Raw genomic sequence first — 22,709 nt, forward strand, 5'->3', positions numbered from 1 at the left:
AGTTCCTCGGCTTTCCAAAATATCTTTTACATGGATATGGGAACAGGTTATATGATGTTATATGGCAGTAGGGTATGGTAGCAATTTCTGCCTCATAGCTTTCATGCCAGAAAAATATCAACTAAATATAAAACATGTCTTGTAATAAAATCTTATTTAATGAAATACAGAGGTTATACTGTTTTGGGGGTATATAACCAGATTAATTCCGTGTGTACTTTGCCAGAATTGCCAGCATTTTTTGACATCTGGGTTGGATTTCAGCCCCAGATTAAGACACCTAAATTCAGGTGTTTGAGTGTGAGATATTCTTCAAGAAGGGCAAGAGGGAAGATCTGAAGAACTATAAGCTACTCAGCTTCACCTCAGTTCCTGGGAAGGTGATGGAGCAACTAATCCTGGAAACAATTTCCAAAGACATGAAGGACAAGAAGATGACTGGGAGTAGTCAGCATGGATTTATGAAGGGAAAATAATGTTTAATGAACCTGATATCATTCTACAATTAGTTGATTAATGTAGTGGACGGGGGTGGAGCAGTGGGTGTTGTTTGCCTCAGTTATAGTGAAGCCTTTGACAGTGTCCCTAATAACATCCTCATAGACAAGCTAACAAATCACAGGTTAGATAAGTGCACAATGATGGAAATTGAACACTGTCTGAACAGATGAGTCCAGAACATTATAACTGTCACAAAGTCCAGTTGGAGGCAGGTCATAGAATAGAATCATAGAATCATAGAATATCCCGAGTTGGAACGGACCCATAAGGATCGACTCCAACTCCTCTGCTTCACCCCACAGAGCCCTGCAGGAGCTACCCTCGGCTGCACTGAGCCCTGCCTCCCAGCTTAAGCATGAAATGGTGGCGGTGACGGCAGCAGCATGTGCCAGGCCCGGCCCTCCCTGTGCCTCACCCGTGCTGGCGGTGAGCTGCTGAATCAGCCCCGGAGTGCCACAGAGGCTGCGGAGCCTCCTGACGACGCCATCTCAAAGTCACAAGTAGTGTACCCCAGGGGTTGATACTGGTGCCACCCAGAGGCTGATACTGGGCACAATAGGTTTTAAAATGACCTGACCAATGGAAGAGAGTGTTTCATTGCACCAGAGCGTTCCAACAGTGAGTTTGCAGATAGTACAAAACTGAGAAATGTCTTATATGCTGGAGGGTCATGCTACCATTTAGAGGGATCTTGATGGGATGAAAAACTGGGCTGAGGAGAGTGTTATAACGTTTAAGGAGAAAGTCCTGCAACTGCAGAGGAATGACCCCAAGCTCCTGTACATGACCAGCTGGAAAGCAGATCTGGAGAAAAAATCTTGGAGTCCTGGTAAACATCAAACTGACAATATCCAATGTAGCCGCACAGAAAAGAATGCCAACAGCGTCGTGCACTGTATGTAGATTAGTAGTGCCAGCAGATCAAGAGAGGTGATCAGTGCTCCCTCTATTCAGCACTGGTGAAACACATCTCAAGTGCTATGTCCAGTTCTAATCTCCTCAGTGCAAGAAGGATATGGGCTTACTGGAGTAAGTCCGATTAAGGGACGCAAATATGATTTAAGGAACTGAAGCTTTTTCCAAATGAGGAGTGGCTGAGAGAGCTAGGACTATTCAGCCTTAAGAAAAAAAAAAGGTTCTGGGAAATCTTATTAGTTCATTAAAGTACCTGGTGGGAGGGAATGAAGACGGGAAGGCCAGACTTCTGAAAGCACTATGTCTCAGTATTGCCTATTGACACAGAAAAAGACAATGGCCAGAGAAGAATAAAAAATCCACTTAAATATAATACTTTTTTTTGATGTTATTTATATTTTTATTTATCTATTCATCCATCAATATATTTATTTATTTATTTTACTGTTTTGGTGGTAAAACACTGGAACTTGTTGCCCAGAGAGGGTCTCAAATCTCCCTCCTTGGAGATGCTCAATATCCACTAGGACATGGTTCTGGGAAAATGGCTCCAGGTAGCCCTGCCTGAACAGGGGATTGGACTCGATGACATCCAGAGGTCCCTTCCAACCTCAACAATTCGATGATTTTGTGGTATTCTGTAATGTTTGAGCTATTCGGCTTGCAGTAAGGTACACATCTACATCTGCAGGTGAGTTACTATTTGAACTCAATTGAACTTGATTAGTTTACCCACTGTCCTCGTTTCAGTTAGAACAGAATTTTCTTCCTAATAGCTGGTGGAATGCTGTGTTTTGGCTTGGGATGAGAAGAGTGCTGATAACACCCTGATGTTTTAATTGTTGCAGAGCAGTGCTTATACCAAGCCAAGGACATCTCAGCCTTTTGCTCTGTCCTGCCAACAGGCAGGCTGGGTGTGCAGTAAGAGCTGGGAGGGGACAGACCCAGGACAGGTGACCCAAACTAGCCAAAGGGGTATTCCATACCATCTGACGTCATGCTAAACAATATATAGGGGTGGCTAGCCAGGGGAGGGGGCCGGACTGCTCAGGGTTAGGCTGGGCATCATCGGTCAGCGGGTGGTGAGCAATTGCATTGTGCATCACTTGTTTGTACATATTATTAGTATTATTAGTAGTAGTACTATTATCACCATTGTATTAGTATTAGTATTAGTATTAGTATTAGTATTAGTATTAGTATTAGTATTAGTATTAGTATTAGTATTAGTATTATTTTCCTGTCTTATTAAACTGTCTTTATCTCAACTCACGGGCTTAACTTTCCATTTCTCTCCCCCGTCCCAGAGAGGGAGGGGGAGGGGGAGCGAACGGCTGTGTGGTGTTTAGCTGCTGGCCGGATTAAACCACGACACCCACATGTAATTATCTTGTGCCTTTATGACATGTCCTAGGGTGTCTATGATAGGGCAGCCATATGACAGAGTAGCTAGAGGAATCTTATGCTATTCTGGAGCTCTATGTGAAGGCTTGTTATGTGACTTTAGGGCACTTCTGGTAACCAAATTGCTGACCTCTTCTCTATGGTGACCAGTGATAGGACCCGAGGGAACAGCTTCAAGTCATGACAGAGAAGGTTCGGGCTGGATATCAAGAAAAAGATTTTTCACCAAGAGTGTTCGGGCACTGGAACAGCCTACATAGGGAGGTGGTCATGGCACCAGGCCTGCTGGAGTTCAGGAGTTCAGGAATTCTGATCAGACACATGATCTGATTTTTTTTTTTAATTTTTATTTTTTGTAGTCCTTTGCAGACCCAGGAGTTGGTCTCGATAGTTGTGGGTCCCTTCCAACTTGGATTCTATGAAACTGACCACTCCAAGTGTATTGACTAGATCTCTATTGACATTAACATCACCTTGGATACCTAATGCAATATAGACCTCTAAACTTAGGCATCTCGGATCATGATAGCTCAGACCACCCCTGTTGTGAAAGCAAGTTGGTCAATACTAGGATTTATGTACCTGGAACACTATAGCTCTTTATTTTAATTGGATGGGGCATAGAGAAATGTTTCCCATTCAACTTCAGGTCTTCCAGATTAATAATTAACTGTATGTAACTTTCTAATCTTCCACTCCAGCAAAAAGTGTATTAAATAGACCCTTCCTCAACTCAAATAAACCAAAATAGTATGAAGAAACTACCACAGTTCTTAGTCTTAGTTTACCTGATGTGTTAGAAGGTTGTTTAAGGGTAAACATCTTTAAAGAGTCAGCTTTGAAAAAAACATGAATCAACATTTAGCTTCAAAGAGAATTAAAGTGGAACTAAACTGATGTCAAAGAAGGTGGGAAGTTTGCCTCATCATGCTGTGAAAGACAGTCACAGTATATTTCAGCAAGTAAGTTTGCAGGTAGCATCTTGAAACACAATGCACTTATTAAACAGTATATAGACTTTTATTTTTTCTATATTTACATGGTTGTAATAATGCATTTTTTGTGTGTATTCTCTTCTAAATGTATTTAAACTACAGCTTTTGCCTCCATGTTGCTGAAGCATCTTAACTTACATTTATGCGCTACCTTACATGAACAGTGGTTTCATCTCAAAGGTAAAAAACAAAACAAAACAAAACACAAAGCTTGGTTGTAAGCCTTTGTTTCAATATTTTTTCTTTATTAATAATTTGGTCATTGGCTCAGCATTGTCTCAGAATTAAGCATAACATTTTCTAGACAATAAGATTTTATTGTTATTATAATTATTGTAAAATATAAAGAAGAAAATTATTTGAGACAGAACTTATTCTGAATTTGAGTATTTTTGACAAAGATATAACCCTCATGCCACTCTAGTCCAGTTCCCATTCTTTGTATCTGTAACTACTGATTTGTAGAATTAAAGGGATTTAGGAACAATTCAAGCTGTTACGGTACAAAACTGCAAAGTAAATCACAATCAGATGTCACACATTATGATGCTAATTTAAAATTGTACCAAGTACAAAACCTCCACAAGATTTCTTATCACACAGCCTCTGAAATGTGCCCAGAGCTACCGAGTCAGGAGAGTGTAAGCCCACAGCAAATTTTAGTTTTTTCAATAATTCCAATAATGAGAAGTATCTGTTTTGTAGAAAAGGGGGGAGAAAGCCAAACAAACAAACAAACAAAAACTTGTTAGTTTCTAAATAAAACAGCTGTTGGCACACATTTTGAAAGTTTGAAGAAGAGGACATAGACTGGTTCAATGAGAATCTGCAGCTCATAATTTTACAGAAACAACACTGCACAAATCATTACACTGTCATGTTTAATACATGAGAAACACCACACGGAGAATATGCTTCATTACATTATAATGAAATACTTCTATCTGTGAGAGTTCAAATATGTGTACTTGCTAACAGTTGGAACATAACATATTGTCTGGAATATTCTTTGTTAGAGGTCTTATCCACCAAGAATTTGCAGCCCCCACTGAGATCAAGGAATTCTGCATTTGTTTAATTCCTTTTAAGCTGTTCCCTTAAATTGAACATATTAAGCTGACCTTTAGTACACTGAATGATGACTTCCCTGTTTGTTTGTTTGTTTGCTTGAAGAAAGTTGTTTCTTCATTCTTTTCCTCAACAGGTCTGGCAGGACCAATTTTAATTTTCTTGAAAGAGTGTCAGTTACTAGTTTTACAGATTTGTTTAGTATTACCAAACCATGTTATGGTAAAATGCATAATATGAAATGAATTGCAAGGATGTAAAACTTAATGTCATCTGGGATTTTAAAGCACCCCATGGAACTTACAAAATAACTATTTGGTCCCATGTGGCTATAATATTTTAAGTAGTATTGTTGCAGATGAGGTTTTGTTCTAAGCACATTTAGAAACAGGATTTTTCTTTGTCTTAGAAATTTAATCTTTTTTCATCTATTTTTTTTTATTTGATAAAACTCTGACCTCAGAATGGCATAAGAATCAAAAAAGACCTCTCCTTGTGCTTTAAAAGGAGCAACATTTCATCAGGAGCCACATCAAACCTAGAGTTCATCAGGTCCATAAAATAATTTCAGATTCTCTTCTATGAAACTTCTGAGTAGCAGGGCTGCTTTATATAATTCAGTACTTGAATTAACAAATATACAATATTCTTTCAATATTACTTCATTTTGTTCAATTTTGTATCTTCATCCTGTTGTGGTTTAACTGTTTTTCTGTCATTTTGCATATATAACAGCATTATATAACAGTATTGATGAGGTGTTAGGTACTAAGACCTTGGTGTATGCTTATTGAAAAAAACAATGTCTCTAATACTAACCATTGTATCAAGTTTACTTTGAAAAAGTGTTTTCAAAGTAATTTCACAAGTTTCTATTTCTATTCTGGCCACTGCACACCATTCAGTATGTATATTTTCTGAAGTGATATTGCACGATTGTATTTATAGTAATGCTAAACTGAAATAAGATATGCATGTAGTATAGTTATGAAAATACTTGTCCAGTAAATAGTGCTCTTATTGAGTTCCCAAATGTGTGTATGGTTTTCAGTGTTATGGTTGTATAAGATAACTTGAGTGTGTCCCATTTTCACCCCATAAATTAAAGTTGGCCAGGGTCAAATGTAAGTTATGTTTATTTTTTTTCTCATTGAAAGTATTTGCTTTTTATATATTTTATTATATATATATATATATATATATATATATATATATACACTTTTTATATATAATTTTTATATATACTTATTTCTCTCTTTTTTTTTTTTTTTTTTTTTTTTCCCCTCCCCTGGAACTGCCACTCTGCCACTTCTTTTTCCATTTTTCCCTTCATTTGAAAGATGCATGCCCTCTGTCACATAACTAGAAACATTCCTTCAATGTATGCAATTTCATGTGCATGTGTTACCACAGTCCATATTCTTTTAAAAATAACCAAGTCTCAAATTAAGTAAACTTTTGATATCTCAGACAGTAATGGAGTGTATGTATGCCACCACAGACATATGTGCCACCACAGGCAGGGAATGGGTTATTAATCAGTAAACAGAAAAGATGGAGAGGGCCTATCCCATACTGGTGAAATTGCTGGTACTGGCATTGCACCTAAAGTCTGCCATGTCTTAACCTTAAAGAAAATAAAAATTTTGTGCTATTTAGTTTGATGTCTGCTTTCTCTTAGTTTATGAGCAAGTAGAAATTGAGATGCAGCTAAAAACAAAAACAAAAACAAAACAAAAGAAAACAAAACAAACACCTAAAACTGTTTGAATAATAATATATAAAAAGAAAAAGCCCCATTTTATATTTTCATTTAGCAATGTTGAAATATATCACCTGTGTCTTGTTTATGAGGATAATTCAGGGGCTTTTTTGTAGAAAGGTATCACTTTTAATTGCTTAAGAATCTGGACTTTAACTATTAGAGTTGAAATCCAGCCATGAAAAAAAAAAAGAATTCTTATTGTATTTAGTTAAAGAATGCTAAAATACAACGTTTTCATATTTATTTATTTATTTATTTATTTATTTATTTAATAAGAAAAGTAGGGTATCAAATTTGGTTATACTTGTGGTTTAGTTCTTTTGGTCTGAAGAGATAGGTCCCCTCTTCTTCAAACCTAGTCTTTTCAACATCTGTATTCTTCCTTTGCTCAGCAGCTGTTGGAAGTTTTCATAGACTTTTATATCAGTAATGAATCTGAGGAAAAGATGCTCTAGCATCACCCTATTTCTTTTGTTGTATTGAAGACTCAGAAGAACCACTAGGCTGTCTACCAGTAGTATTATTGCAAAATTTCCCTATTCAGTTATCCTCACAAAGGGGCAGTAATGAGTAGTAGTGCGTTCCAAATATGAGCACTGTCAATGAAAGGTAAGTTTTAAAATCATCAACTGTGGATCTGCTACACTGCCCATGAACTTTATTTTGTATTAATTCTTTAAGATATGTATAGAAAATAATTTTAACCCAGATTTGGAATTGGAATAAAGCAATGCTTTTGAATATCATATATTAAATTTAAAAGACTAATTAAAGCTTATTTAACCTAAGCATAAGCTTCCTCCTTAGAGTTTTAAACATTAAATTCTATTAGCAAATATATGAATTAAAGACAATATAGTAAGCCAGGGAAATTCTTAATGCAATCAGTATGGCAGTTTACATTTACTAGGACTGAATCAAAAAACCTTACAAGTTAGACATGGTGATAAGAACTGAGAATTGTAACTAATGCATTTCAGCGGTACTGGAAAATACTGCAGAGTACTATTTGCAGTGCTTTCAGATGTATTGCAGTTTATTCTGGATACTTTGCTAGCCAATCATTTAGTGCTATCAAATCTGAATGAGTCACACAGCATCTAAAAAAACAAAACACTGCTGACGTTTATAAATTAAACAGTTCAGAATACAATGACCTTAGTCAAGAAGAAGACACATTAGCATTTCTCTAGTGTACTGAGCCTTCAAACTAAGTCTTGTGCCACAGTTAAACACTTTTGTGTGTTTTAAAGCTGTCATTTACAAGTTTGAGCAAAGTACAGTTGTCCTTAAGGGAAACTGGCTAATAACTGACAAACTGGCAGTCAGAGCTCAGTGTTTTCTTCACCTTTAATTGAATAGGAAGTCTCAATAGGTAGGAAATGAGAGTCACATTTGCACTTTCTGCTGGAGAGTTTCAGTTCATAGACTGGGTTATATGGTCAGGACTAGCCATGCACACTGGGTGTGCTGATATGAAGCCCTTTTTTTGTGAGTATTGGTTGACTCATTAGCAGCTGAGAGAAGAACCAAACTGACATAGCACCTTGGCAATCTGAATCTGCCTGTTGTGATCTGAATCTGCCTGTATTTTATTTCACAGCATCTGATGCATAAAATATTTCCTGTCCATATTATCCTTTGCTCAGATTGGCTAGAAAGCACAACCTTATTTCATGCTTACTGTCTGTGTGAATGACGCGTGCAAATTTATGATGTTATGGTTTCTTGAGTACTTAAAAAAAATCTTTATTAAAACAACTGATTGCAGTTACATATTATCAAGACAAAAGATATGTAGAAATAAAAAATAATAATTTTAAGAGAATGTGGAAAAATGTGAGTCTGTTGCAACATGACTCAATTGTTGCTCAGTGAAATGTTGAAAACATAAATCTTAAGAAAACTGTGCACAAAATATATGATTAAGCTTCATGTAAGATTTGTCACAGATTCTTGGGTTTCTCAGAATGCTGTTAGTATAAAAAGATATTTTGTAAATGAGTACATAAGCCAGCAACCACAAAGAACAAAAATTATACTTTTGTATGTATAGTAAATAAAGGATGACAGAAAATTATAAGTATAGTAAGATCTATTAGTTGAGTTTCAGTACAAACATCTTACTCTACTGTGTATAATACACTATTGGGTTTGCCATGAAATAATGATGTTACATTTGAAAATGCAGTTGTAAACTGAAGTTTGAGAAGAGAAAGGTGTATTACAGAACTTAATTTGTGTAGTGCAAAAAAATTTATGTATCATAATATATAATTACCTTGCTGCTAGTTTGCTGTCCTCAACTAAAAATTATTTAACAACTTATTAAACAGCTTTATTTTCCAGAGACTTGACTATATGATATTTCTATATATAATTTTTCAAACATGCAACTGAAGAGCATTTTTTGTTTTATTTTTTTATATTTATGTGTTATAAGATTATTAACATACAGCAACAAAATGCTTTTTTAATTGGCACCCCAAGCAGAAACTGAAATAAGCCACTTATATAGAGTTACTGACTGTTGTAAACATACAGAAATAGTAAAAATTCCATTATTTTTCTTTAAAAATAAATAAATAAATAATCTCACTAAGGATCATTAAAACTTTTATTTAAATCAAACCATGTAATTGTGACAGTAATTTCTGCAGTAGCTGAAACAGAAAGGAAGCATCATGAAATGGAAGGATTCCTGTTGGGGCTTGTAGCCCACCATGGAACTTGAGAACATGTTCTCATCAGTTAATCAGCAATGTTAAGTTAGAAGAACAGAAACTGAGAATGGAGTCTTGGTCTTCTTGGCATCAACAACTTCCAGTGCTGTGCTTACATACTTCTGACAGCAAAAAAAAAAAAAAAAAAAAGGAAAAAGTTGGTGGCTACTCCACCAGAAATTGTAGCTAGCTATAGGCAGAGTTACCAGTCTGTTTCTGGTAAGCTCTGTATCATCTGCCATAACAGAATATTACAATGTCTGTTCAATAATTTCTTTTTTTTTTTTTTTTCTTTTTGTCTTCATGTTCTTGCAATGAGTGCATTGGAAAAGGCACCCATACAATGTATAAATACAAATGTCCCTACCTCTGCTGATATGAGATAGTGATATGAGAGTTTCTACTTCTAATGTATTTTAAAAGCAATTATTATTATTATTATTATTATTATTATTATTATTATTATTATTATTATTATTATTTAGTTATATAGGGCTTCTGGCCTTTTGGCATTGCTTTTTTTTCATTCTCCAGCAAGGGAAGCAGTTTGAAAACTTTCTATAGTTTCAGTGTTCTTTTTATTTATTTATTTATTTATTTATTTATTTATTTATTTATTTATTTATTTATTATTTTATTGTGCCTTCAGGCAGAATTTTCCTAAGACTATAAGTCCAGATGATTCAAGTGGCTGATTGATGCAGGGTTCAAGGGTTGAGGAATTTCTGGCAGTAAGTCAGCTTGCAGCAATTTTCTTCCAACACCATCAGGTCCCATTACATGGACAGCACAAAAGCCCCAAAAGGTAAAATAAACTGAAAAAAGCATTCACACTTCTCACTTATTCTGGAAGCTAATTTTGCAAGCACCTTTTTGCCAACTAGCTTTCAGAAATATTACTGAATCTGGAACTGGGACACTGTCCTTAACTTCTTTTCCCCTCCACTCTCAGTCTCCACCCTGCTCCTTCACACATAGATTGCCCAAAGTGAGTCATGAGCTCATGAGGCAAGATAAGAGAGAAACTGCCACAAAAATATTGCAGTAAAGTGGATTCAGCTAAAACATGTCAGAGGGGTATATCTTGAAAAACAAGTACTAAAACATGTGAGAGCATTTTCATGTTAGTTCCAAGCAAAGCTTTTCTTCTCGTTCAAGCCATACTTACCTTCCAATAGATTTGTTTTTCATTTTCTCCTTTCCAAACATGAAGATTTTTCACATTTAGGGGTAAAAAAAGAGGGCACAAACTTTTTTGCTTTGGGAAAGCCCCTGTCTCCCCTCCCCTCTCATGTGTTCATGTGTGTGCACACACACACTTTCAGAGAATACTGTGTAAATTCCTTAGACTGAAAACTGGAAATTTTGTCTTTCAGAAAATCAGTGTTTTCTGATTTAACTTATGTAAATATATTAGAATATTGATTAATTCAAAAATTAATTTGTGAGAACAAAGAAGAAGAAGAAAAAAACAAAACAAAACAAAACAAAAAAACTTTACCTCAAAATTTTTTCTGGAATATGTAGTTTTCCTAAAACATGTAAATAATATACTCAGCTGCACTGAAGATAAACCTCGTACTAGCAAGGAAGATTTAGAAAAAGTAGTTTCAGTGATTTAGATTTAAGGCAGGTTTTGAATGAAAGAACTATCAGTGATTTGAAAAGAAATTTAAGTGGTTCAATCTTCCATATGAGGTAACTGGTATGCTTAATTGTTAGACACATCTTACCTCCAGAATAACATAGCTTCTGAGTTTCTTTACAATTCCTTTCCACTTTTATTTGCTGATTCTTGTGACATAGCTAATGGTTGATATAATGTTGTTATTCTGAAATAGGGCAAAGAGAGATATGCTAGAAGGGAAGATGGGGTTAATAAGACCTGAATAAAATAGTATTATTTTATAAAATTGTCACCTTACATGAATTACATGAATTTTCTAGGCCTCAGTCAGAATCAAGTTTCCCTTTCTTTCTCAGGACAAAGCTATAGCTGGATGCTTTGAAGACTGCATTGCCACATAATTGAAATTCCAGTATTTGGATATGTGTATTTTATATAAATATATTTATAAATAATATTTTCTAGGTTTCCAATGCCTGAAAGTATCAAAGAAAAGGAAACTAATTTCATTCTTAGGTTTTTGAGAAATGATAAATTGAAAAGGAAGAGTTTCTTGCACCTGTATGAACATTTTCACAAGTCACTACAACTTAACAAGCTGGTCATGCTACTCCTAATAAATAAGCAGTTATGTGTTTCTGGCATCACTGTACACAGAGTTGCTTGGTTTAATGGTTGTTGAACCTATTTGTAGTGAGTACAAATTTTTTCTTCTTTATAAAGTTTTACTGTTAAGTAGAAGTTGAATTTCTCTAATCACTGGAATTATCTAAAACAGCATACAAAAAACATCTCTAGTAGTCAAGGGATCCTTTGATTGTTTAAAGGCAGATTCATGAAGGCAAGAAATAAAATTTGGAACAAATGCAGCTTGGAATTGTTTCCAAATGGTAGGACAATGTAAATCAAGTTGCAGCTTGGGCCATTGGAGAAAAAGAATGTGCATTTTTGTATCTGAGTATCAGAATTTTCAAAATAGTTTCTGTATATCTATATGTTTATTTTTGTAGTTTGGGGAAAATATTATAGTCTTTTATTAGAGCAAACAAACAAGTGCACTTTTGTAATTAAGAATATTCAGAGTACATATGGCATCTCTGTTTGAGGAAAGATCACAATATTAACAGTAACAGTTGCTTTTTAAAAGACAACTAAAAAGACAATTTCCAAGAGAATGCTTCTTGAAACAGAAGCCTACTCCATGCAGTTCTCTCCAGCCATTGAGAATTATAACCAAATTATCATTATTTTTTTTTTGCTATCAGGTTTTAAATGTCTTTTCATTAAGATTTGTAATGCATGCAGAAGACAACTAATGTAATTAGTTAAGTATTGGTAGAGTTGTAATGTTTATTTCACAGTGAATACATCAATCCTGGAAATATATGCTGGTTATGCTAACATCATACCACCTCCTCGTTTTTCTTGAGAAGTTAGACCTGCCATTCTTGTCTGAACAAAGGTATCATCTTTGATATTGATCTGTAGTACATGTTTAGTACATAAGAAACAAGATGGGTATAGAATAGTCCTTACCCTGGCAGATCTTCCTAGCTTCTAGTTACCATCCATTTAGAGATGGAATTTTCAGAGATGTTGATTTATCTGTACTATTACATACACTATTCATCCAGGTACCTGTCTCTGCGGCTTTGTAAAATATTTGCCTGAATCTACTTATATTGATTTCTGTAACTCAGTGATAAGACTTTCCACTACTTATTGGCAATGTGAGAATTTACTAATTTGGGGTGTCTGATAATTCCAACTGTAGTTTTCTTCATGTGATAATTAATAGTGGTCTAGTACATTTCAGTTCGGAGTCACAAAGCACGCAATAAAACGAGTTTTTCCTGTTTTGTACTTGCTAGTGAGGTATAAAATGAGATAACAAATCACCACTTTGGTACTTATGGCCAAAGACATGGGATTAATGGTTAATCTGAAAATTATATTATTTGGAGTTAGTGAGAGGAAAACAAATGATGGGGAGAAGGGTAGGCAGAGGACAGCTTCTGTGCAAAATTTCATTTTATACATCTTAATTGAAGACAGTAGAGATTTTAGAAACAAGGAGTCGTTTTACAATATGGTTCACCATTTCCTAAAATCAGAAGCAAGAGAAGACGAGAGCAAGCTCCATTTTGTATGCAATGCATAGGGTGTCATATCTTAGGTTAACAGGATCTAATCAGAAGCAGCAGAATTCCCCACATTTCAATTAATTCCACAATTATGATGCTCAATTGGGTATCAATTATGTTATAATTATTATGTTATTATTATATATCAATTATGTTACAATTATGTAACATACCCAATTATGTTGGGTATGTTACAGTGGTGTAATAGAGTACAGAGATAAGAAAGATGATAAAACCACTACTATCTCCTTAACTTCCCTGAAAGAACAGAACATTCCATATGGAAATATTGAAATTTCACCCCTGCTGCTGTATGACAGATCACAGAATCACAGATCACAGAATAACAGAATTTCTAGGTTGGAAGAGACCTCAAGATCATCGAGTCCAACCTCTGACCTAACACTAACAGTCCCCACTAAACCATATCCCTAAGCTCTACATCTAAACGTCTTTTGAAGACTTCCAGGGATGGTGACTCCACCACCTCCCTGGGCAGCCCGTTCCAATGCCTCACAACCCTTTCAGTAAAGAAATTCTTCCTAACATCTAACCTAAAACTCCCCTGGCGTAACTTTAGCCCATTCCCCCTCGTCCTGTCACCAGGCACATGGGAGAACAGGCCAACCCCCACCTCGCTACAGCCTCCTTTAATGTACTTATACAGAGCAATAAGGTCACCCCTGAGCCTCCTCTTCTCTAGGCTGAACAAGCCCAGCTCCTTCAGCCGCTCCTCATAGGACTTGCTCTCCAGGCCCCTCACCAGCTTCGTCGCCCTTCTTTGGACCCGCTCAAGCACCTCGATGTCCTTCTTGTAGCGAGGGGCCCAAAACTGAACACAGTACTCGAGGTGCGGCCTCACCAGAGCCGAGTACAGGGGGACGATCACCTCCCTAGCCCTGCTGGTCACAGTGTTTCTGATACAAGCCAGGATGCCGTTGGCCTTCTTGGCCACCAGAGCACACTGCTGGCTCATATTCAGCCGACTGTCCACCATCACTCCCAGGTCCTTCTCTGCCTGGCAGCTTTCCAACCATTCCTCTCCCAGCCTGTAGTTCTGCTTGGGGTTATTGCGCCCCAGGTGCAGGACCCGGCACTTGGCCTTGTTGAACTTCATACAGTTGACCTCAGCCCATCGGTGCAGCCTATCCAGATCCTCCTGCAGAGCCTTCCTACCCTCGAGCAGATCGACACACGCACCTAGCTTGGTGTCATCTGCAAACTTACTGAGGGTGCACTCAATGCCGTCATCCAGATCATTGATGAAGATGTTAAAGAGGACCGGCCCCAGCACCGAGCCCTGGGGGACGCCACTAGTGACTGGCCTCCAACTGGACTTGGCTCCATTCACCACAACTCTTTGGGCCCGGCTATCCAGCCAGTTTCTAACCCAACGAAGCGTGCGCCAGTCCAAGCCAAGAGCAGCCAGTTTCTTGAGGAGAATGCTGTGGGAGACGGTGTCAAAAGCCTTGCTGAAGTCAAGGTAGACCACATCCACAGCCTTTCCCTCATCCACCCAGCGCGTCACTTTGTCGTAGAAGGAGATCAGGTTCGTCAAGCAGGACCTGCCTTCCATAAACCCATGCTGGCTGGGCCTGATCGCCTGCTTGCCCTTCAAGTGCCGCCTGATGACTCCCAAGAGGATCTGCTCCATGAGCTTCCCTGGTACTGAGGTCAAACTGACCGGCCTGTAGTTCCCCGGGTCTGCCCTCCGGCCCTTCTTGTAGATGGGCGTCACATTTGCTAGCCGCCAGTCAGCTGGGACCTCCCCCGATAGCCAGGACTGCTGAAAAATGATGGATAGGGGCTTGGCCAGCTCATCTGCCAGTTCTCTCAGTACCCTTGGGTGGATCCCATCCGGCCCCATCGATTTGTGGACATCCAAGTGCCGTAGCAGGTCACCAACCAGTTCTTCATGGATGGTGAGGGCCACATCCTGCTCCCCATCCCCTTCCACCAGTTCTGGGTACTGGGTATCCAGAGAGCAACCGGTTTTGCCACTAAAGACTGAGGCAAAGAAGGCATTGAGCACCTCCGCCTTTTCCTCATCTCTTGTAACTAAGTTTCCCCCTGCATCCAGTAAAGGATGGAGATTCTCCCTAGTCCTCCTTTTTGTGTTGATGTATTTATAAAAGCGTTTTTTGTTATCTTTAACGGCAGTAGCCAGATTGAGCTCCAGACGAGCTTTGGCCTTCCTAATCTTGTCCCTGCACAGCCTCGCTACATCCTTATAGTCCTCCTTAGTGGCCTGCCCAATTTTCCAAAGATTATAAACCCTCTTTTTTCTCCTAATTTCAAGCCACAATTCTCTGTTGAGCCAGGCTGGTCTTCTTCCCCGCTGGCTCATCTTTGGGCGCATGGGAATAGACCGCTCCTGCGCCATTAGGATTTGCCTCTTAAAGAGCGCCCAGCCTTTCTGGACCCCTCTGCCCTTCAGAACCGCCTCCCATGGGACTCCACCAACTAGTGTCCTGAGCAGCCCAAAGTCAGCCCTCCGAAAGTCCAATACAGTGGTTTTACTGGTTCCCTTCCTGGCCCCGCCAAGAATAGTGAACTCCACCATTTCGTGGTCACTCTGCCCAAGACTGTTCCCGACAATCACATCCTCCACCAGTCCTTCTCTGTTTGTGAAGAGAAGGTCTAGCAGGGCACCACCCCTGGTAGGTTCACTAATCAGCTGCGTCAGGAAGCTATCTTCCACTTTCTCCAGAAACCTCCTAGACTGCTTCCTCTGGGCTGTGTTGTGCTTCCAGGATATGTCAGGGAAGTTGAAGTCCCCCACGAGTACAAGCGCTGACGATTTCGCAACTTCTGTCAGCTGCCTGTAGAACTCCTCATCCGTCTCCTCATCCTGGTTCGGCGGTCTATAGCAGACCCCGACCAGGACACTAGCCTTGTTGTCCCTGCCGATCCTAACCCAAAGGGACTCGATCTTGTCATTCCTAGCATCGAGTTCTACAACATCGAAAGACTCTCTAATATAGAGAGCCACACCGCCACCCCTTCTGTGCTGCCTGTCCCTTCTGAAGAGCCTATAGCCAGGCATCGCAGCACTCCAGTCATGAGACTGGTCCCACCACATTTCCGTGATGGCAACCAAGTCGTAGCCTGCCCGCTGCACGATGGCTTCCAGCTCCTCCTGTTTGTTACCCATGCTGCGTGCATTGGTGTAGATGCACTTCAGCTGGGCCTTTACCTTATCCTCCGGCCTTGCCATTGCTCCCCCTGGCACAGCCCCAACAGTCCTTGCTTCAGCCCCATGAGACAGGTCTTTATTTAGGAATAACTTTTCAGGCAATGATCAGAAAATGCAACTTGCCATAAATTGGTAAATGTCAATATGAAATGATACAATGCGGATATATCCAATTGTAACCTGTATTTTGTCCTTATAAAGAGAAGGTGTACACTATGTTCTCAAAATATCACGACACCTTCTGTCCAAATAGACTGTCAAATATTAATATGTTAAGCACCAAAAAGAAAGGTTTAAGATACATGTTTAAGGAGAAAATGTGTTGTGTCTTTTTTAAATTATTATTATTTTTTGCTTCTTCAAATTTTAAACTTTTGTGTCATTAATATATATACATATATACATATATACATATATATGTATTCTGGAAGGACAGAAAGCAGCACCAGGTACAAATCCATCTGGGAAACAAAGTTTAAGCAGCCTCCAAATGTGACAGCATAGTTTATTCCTTTCCCAGCTTTTGGTTCAAAGGCCACAAAAATGGAATGAGTGATAAAACACTTTCACAGTCCCTTCAATATTACTACATCAAAATGCTTATTCTATTGCTTATCCCTCTAAATTTATTTTTATTTATTTATTTTTAATATACAGAGGTTGAAAACGAAATCCTGACTATGATAACCTCTAGTGGGAGTCCTGATATTTGACTTAACCAGATGAAAATTTCTTAATGAAATCAGAAGTGTGGCTTTAGTACATCACATGTAGTGATTCTGAATGAAAAAATAAAAAAAAAAAAGGTGTGAATTGATTTTTAGTCAAGGGTAGTATTTATATTTCTGTCAGTGGAACCTAAAATAAAATAAAATAAAATAAAATAAAATAAAATAAAATTAAATTAAATTAAATTAAATTAAATTAAATTAAATTAAATAAACTTATTCATGAAAATATACCTATTTGATCTTGGGGAAAAAGTGCATTCAATAAATAGCTGGATATATGGAGTTTTCTGAGAGATCAGTTTCAAGTATAATCACAGCAACTTAGTTAATGCAAGTTAAGATTTAAAGATTTAATGTAGGTTTAGAAATCCCATAATTGGGGATTATATTCCTTTTCCATCAGTGAATTTTCCTGTCCATTGATTGTTTTCTTATTTCTTTTGTGCTGGTGAAAGTTTGTCAAGACAAGTATTTACTGCAATGTAATGTATTTTATTTTCAGATTAACGCTTTTTATTATAGGAATTGAACATATTGTGCACTACTAACTCAAGCTCTATTATTGTTAACATTTAAAAACACGTATCACAAATTCTGGAATATTAAATTACACCATTTGAACTGGCATAAGATCTTAAGTTGTTGTATTGTCTCATATATTTATCATCTCTGCTATGAAGGCATTAAACATCAAAACATTTTTTTTGTTTTGTTTTGTTTTGTTTTGTTTTTTCCCATGAGACTATTCAAATCAGTAAGGATTATTCATTTCATAGAGTTAATCAGACTTTTCAAGCAGTTGCAAAACCTTTCAGTCATTTTGAAGTTTCCAAGAAGTCTTTTGACCGCTGTTCATATATTTGTAATATGTAGGAAGCCATCCATGTACAGGCTTTTGTACTGCAGAATCTGATTTATTGTTATTCAATGAGGTACTATTTAAAATGTTTAGTCTTTTGGATTTGCCTAAATGTAAACAGGATCAGAATCTGGCACTTCTTTTCTTGTATTATAGGTGTCTGGTGCTTTTAGGTAGGTTTGAAGTGTTTTCTAAGAGAATAGGAATGACTTAATCCATGATTTATGTTGTAGAAATTTCTCAGACTCTCAAGAATACTGCCACATGTTCTTGTACCTGCAGCTGGGCTGGCTGAATAGGTTTACTGCCTCATCAGCTATGCTAGCTGAAATGTTTGTGTGATTTCTTCCTAATCCATTTTGATCCAAATTTGATGGGCAAGCACAGAGTGACTATTTAAACTCTATGGGCTAAACCACCTTATTTTAATTGAAATGTGTGAGGAAGCAATCATATGCACAGCTCAGCCAGCAGACTTCAGACTGTGGTAATCTCCAGAAAGGGGATATGGTACCAAAGAGATGAGGGGGGAGTAAGGTAATAGGAGTTTTTTCATCTGATGTAGTTGTTACCAGGAAGGGGCATATCAGCATACTATATGTAACTAGAATACCATAATGATAGGAAGAGGGAAGGAATTATAATGAATTTGAATTTCTGTATAAACCACAGTTAATTCAAAATATTAGAAAGGTTCCTAAGAACATCTATCTTATAGAACTGTATTCAGCAGGAAGTTAGAAAGGATGCTCAAAATCTGAGTGATGTGATGTAGCCATAAAAGCCAGTAAAGTGAAGTAACCAAAATTCCTTTTTTTTTTTTTTTTTTTTTTCCCCATGTTTAAAAAGGGAAAAAATATCACCGAGATGATCAGCTCTGGGGCAGAGGTGTTCTGCAAGGATCAGGGGATAATGGCGTGCAGTGGGTTTTCTGCATCTTGAAATGCAGAAAAGGCAACTTGAGGCACCTGATCAAGCCACTAGGAGACAACAGCCATTGCAAGAGTGGCAGATGAGACTTAGGCAGAGCCAGGAGAGGCCCCCTCCTTCTTGTACAAAGGCATATTCTAGGGAACACGAGAGCCCTGGGTGACCTAACAGGACATGGTGTGGCAGTCAGGGAGTGGCACAGCAGTTTACATGGCAGTTTGTGTGGGAAGGCTTTTGGAGGGCCTGGAAGCTTGACCAGCTTGATCAGAGAGCAACAGCATCCACTCAGCAGAGTGCCATGGCCTCTGAATCACTCCACAAGTGATTCAGCCTCACAGACAGTGCTCCAGGGGGAACACACTGCCACCCAGGTCTCAGGCTGAAGGGTATGTCCTACTCTTACACCAGGTCAGGATGGCAGGAGTGAGCACACCTGTGGGAGGTGTGTTCAGGTGGAAGCACTCCTCCAACTCCACGAAGAGGTGAATAGACCGAGGAGTATTTGGTAGTCCAAGAGGGAGATAGACCATTGGAGTCTCTCCCTACCTTCCCTGAGACAGGCCCAGCTGACAAACCCAGGTTTCCCTATCCTCTCTCCACCTAACTGAAAACACTGACCTAGGGGATAAGGGATAATGACAAGTCTCTGCCCAGCACAGTAGATGCATCCCCTCAGGGGATCCCCTACCTTCCCAGGTGCCTGTGCATAGTAAGTATTAAGCTTTGCAGGTCGATCTGAACAATATTGAGGAACATGATACCTCTGGCTTGGAGGTGACTCCAAAGTCACATCAACCTACACTCTTCATAAAAACAGCTCCCACCAAGAGAAAAAGATGTGTCATTGTCATGGGAGACTCTCTTCTGAAGGGAACAGAAGGCCCAATATACTGACTGGACCCACTTCATAGAGAGGTCATAGAGAGGTCTGCTGCCTCCCTGAGGCCTGGATTAGGGACATGAAGAGAAAGATTCCTGTTCTGGTTCTGCCATTGGACTGTTATTGATTTTTCAGGTAGACAGCAGTGGAGCTTCAAGATGAAGTCAAGGGCAATCAAAAGAGACTTCAGGGCCTTGGAACAACTAGTTAAAGGGTCAGGAGCACAGGTGGTGTTTTCATCTATCCCTCCAGTTGCAGGGATTGACAAGGCAAGGAACAGAAAGAGACAGCAAAATCAATTTCAGGCTACAAGTCTGGTGTCACAGGCATATATATGTGTATATATATATATTTATTTATTTATTTATTTATTTTTAAAATCATGAGTCATTTTACAAGACAGCAGGCCTGCTGGCAATGGACAAGGTTCACCTGTCTCCAAGGGGAAAAAGGGTCTTTGCTCAGGAGATATCTGGGCTCATTAGTGGGGTTTTAAACTAGATTTGAAGGGGAAAAGTGATAAAACCAGGCTAGACAGAGGCAGGCCTGCGTGTGGTAAAACAGTGGTTACAGGATGGTGTGCTAGCAAGGTCTGCCACCCTTGTTGAGGTAGGGAATGGAGAGCCATGCAGAAGCAAAGGCACAAGGGACACTGATGGGTTAGAAATCACAAAAGTGCCTAGGAATGGTCATGCAGGATTTAGGGCTTCTCCCCCCAGAAAGGTGGCAGGATTGCTAGCCCACCTGAAGTGCATCTACACCAATGCATGCAGTATGGGCAAGAAACAGGAGGAGCTGGAAGACATTGTAAGTATGAAAACAGTGACATAGCTGCTATCACTGAAACATGGTGGGATGGCTCGAATGACTGGAGAAATGCAATGGATGTCTAGAAACTCTTCAGAAGGGATAGGCTAAGAGGGTGAAGCACTAAGACCTCATGGTGGCCTACAGATTTCTCATGAGGGGAGAGGTGGGGGCAGGCACTGATCTCTGCTCTCTGGGGACAGCAACAGGATTTGAGGGAATGGCATGCAGCTGTGACAGGGGAGGGTCAGGCTGGGTGTTAGGAAAAGGTTCTTCACTGAGAGGGTGGTTGGGCACTGGAACAGGCTCCCCAGGGAAATGATCACAACACCTAAGGTGCCAGAGTTGAAGTATTTGGATAGTGCTCTCAGACATATGGTTTGTTTTTTGAGTGGTCCTTAGAGCCAGGAGATGGATTTGATGATCCTTGTGGGTCCCTTCCAACTCAAGATATTTTATGATTCTGTGAGTGTGAATAAAATTTAAATATGGATTTATAGTCACTGATTTTTCTTTTAAAATTATATCAGCTAATATTGGAAAAGAGTTTTGTTTTTATTGTTAGATTTTGTTGGGGAGGGGGGCAGATTTGTTTTGTTTGTTTGTTTTCTTTAGCTTGTTTGGAGAGCTGGATTCTTGTGCATATATTGGCAATATTGTTGATTGTTGTGAAAATTATGCCTTGAAGATGACAGCTCTAACAGATTAAGCTTTCCCCAAGGTGCTACTCTGAAGTACTAACAGCTTGGGTTGTAAGGTTACTTTATAGAAGTTCTTGAACATTTCCTAAGGAATTTTCCTAGAACAGAAATTCACCAGTTTGGCAAAAAAGTCAGGAGGAACCAGGTAGCATTGTAAAGTAGCGCACCTTCAGTCTTTCTTTGACAGTCATTCTACCGTCCTCTACTGTTTCCTCGTTGACATACTTGTTGTTTATCTCATACTGGGCTTCAGGCAACACAGAAGCTGTACAGCCACACATTGATTATCATCACATCCTACAAAAAAAACTGAAAAGAAAACATGACAAATACCCCAACTAACTAAATTTTGATTTAAATTATCTATATGTACTCTATTATAGATTACATATTGCCATCCTGATATAAACATCTGCTATATAATTTGGGTTTTAAATGCCAAAGTTCTGAAGGCCCATTTCTGAAAATTCTTCCTTGGATAATTAATCCTCTGAGACCTTTTCAGAAGTCCTATAAATAGACTTCTTCAAAGGTTTTGGTCTCTAGTTTGTTAATTTTATAAGACTAAGAGATGTTTTAAATATATACATATATATATTGAACTTCTTTATTGAACTTCTAAATATAACTAGAATTTAACTTTCCAATTTGCAGTATTTTTGTTTGATTCTGTCTTCTAAAGTGATACTTTGTTTTGTGTGGACAGCTAGATGGGTACTAACTTTAGGAAATGGATGCTGAAATTTACCTTCTTCTCCTTTCGCACATCAATTCTACAAACATTTTTGTTTAATTTGATAAGGGTGAAGGTCTGAGTTCTTACCTTCTCCATCAGACCTGTTGGACACTGTTCGAAAAAGCACAAATGCTTTGTAGTAGGTTACCGAATTTAGCTATTGACTTCCATAGCATGGAAGTCTCTTGGTGCAGAGAAGTGGCTAGGTGATCAGTGGGAACTAACATTTTTGCCTGTAGTATGCAATCCACTGGGAAGCAAGGGGAAAATGGTTATGTGAATCTCCTACACCAAACAGCCCCTTCCCCAGAGGAAATGGACAGTTAATGAATTTTTAAATGCCAATAAGTGAATACGTATTGTGTGCAACAGTATATCTAGGATTTGAGTTGTTGCAGTTGCCAACTTAAGTAGCAGCTGATTTATGTTTATGAACTGTAGTTCAAAGAAATAAAGACTAAGGGCAGAGGTAGGGTTGCTTTTGAGCCTTTGGCCTAGAAATGTGTCCAAAGTTTCTAAAAAAGTGGTGATTTTCAGCCAGCTGCTCAGTGCTCCATGAACTATTCTTGGCAGTACTCCTGCTGGCTCATAAGACTATAATGCTCGCCTTCACATCTTATTTGAACCTTTATTGGATCATGGATAACAAAGCCCAGTGCTCATTCTTGCTCTTTTTTTTTTTTTCTTTTTCTTTTTTTTTTTTTTTAAAAATCTTTGTCTATTATAC

Source organism: Anas acuta, chromosome 2 (genome assembly GCF_963932015.1).
Source record: "Anas acuta chromosome 2, bAnaAcu1.1, whole genome shotgun sequence".
In the NCBI taxonomy this organism is placed as follows: domain Eukaryota; kingdom Metazoa; phylum Chordata; class Aves; order Anseriformes; family Anatidae; genus Anas; species Anas acuta.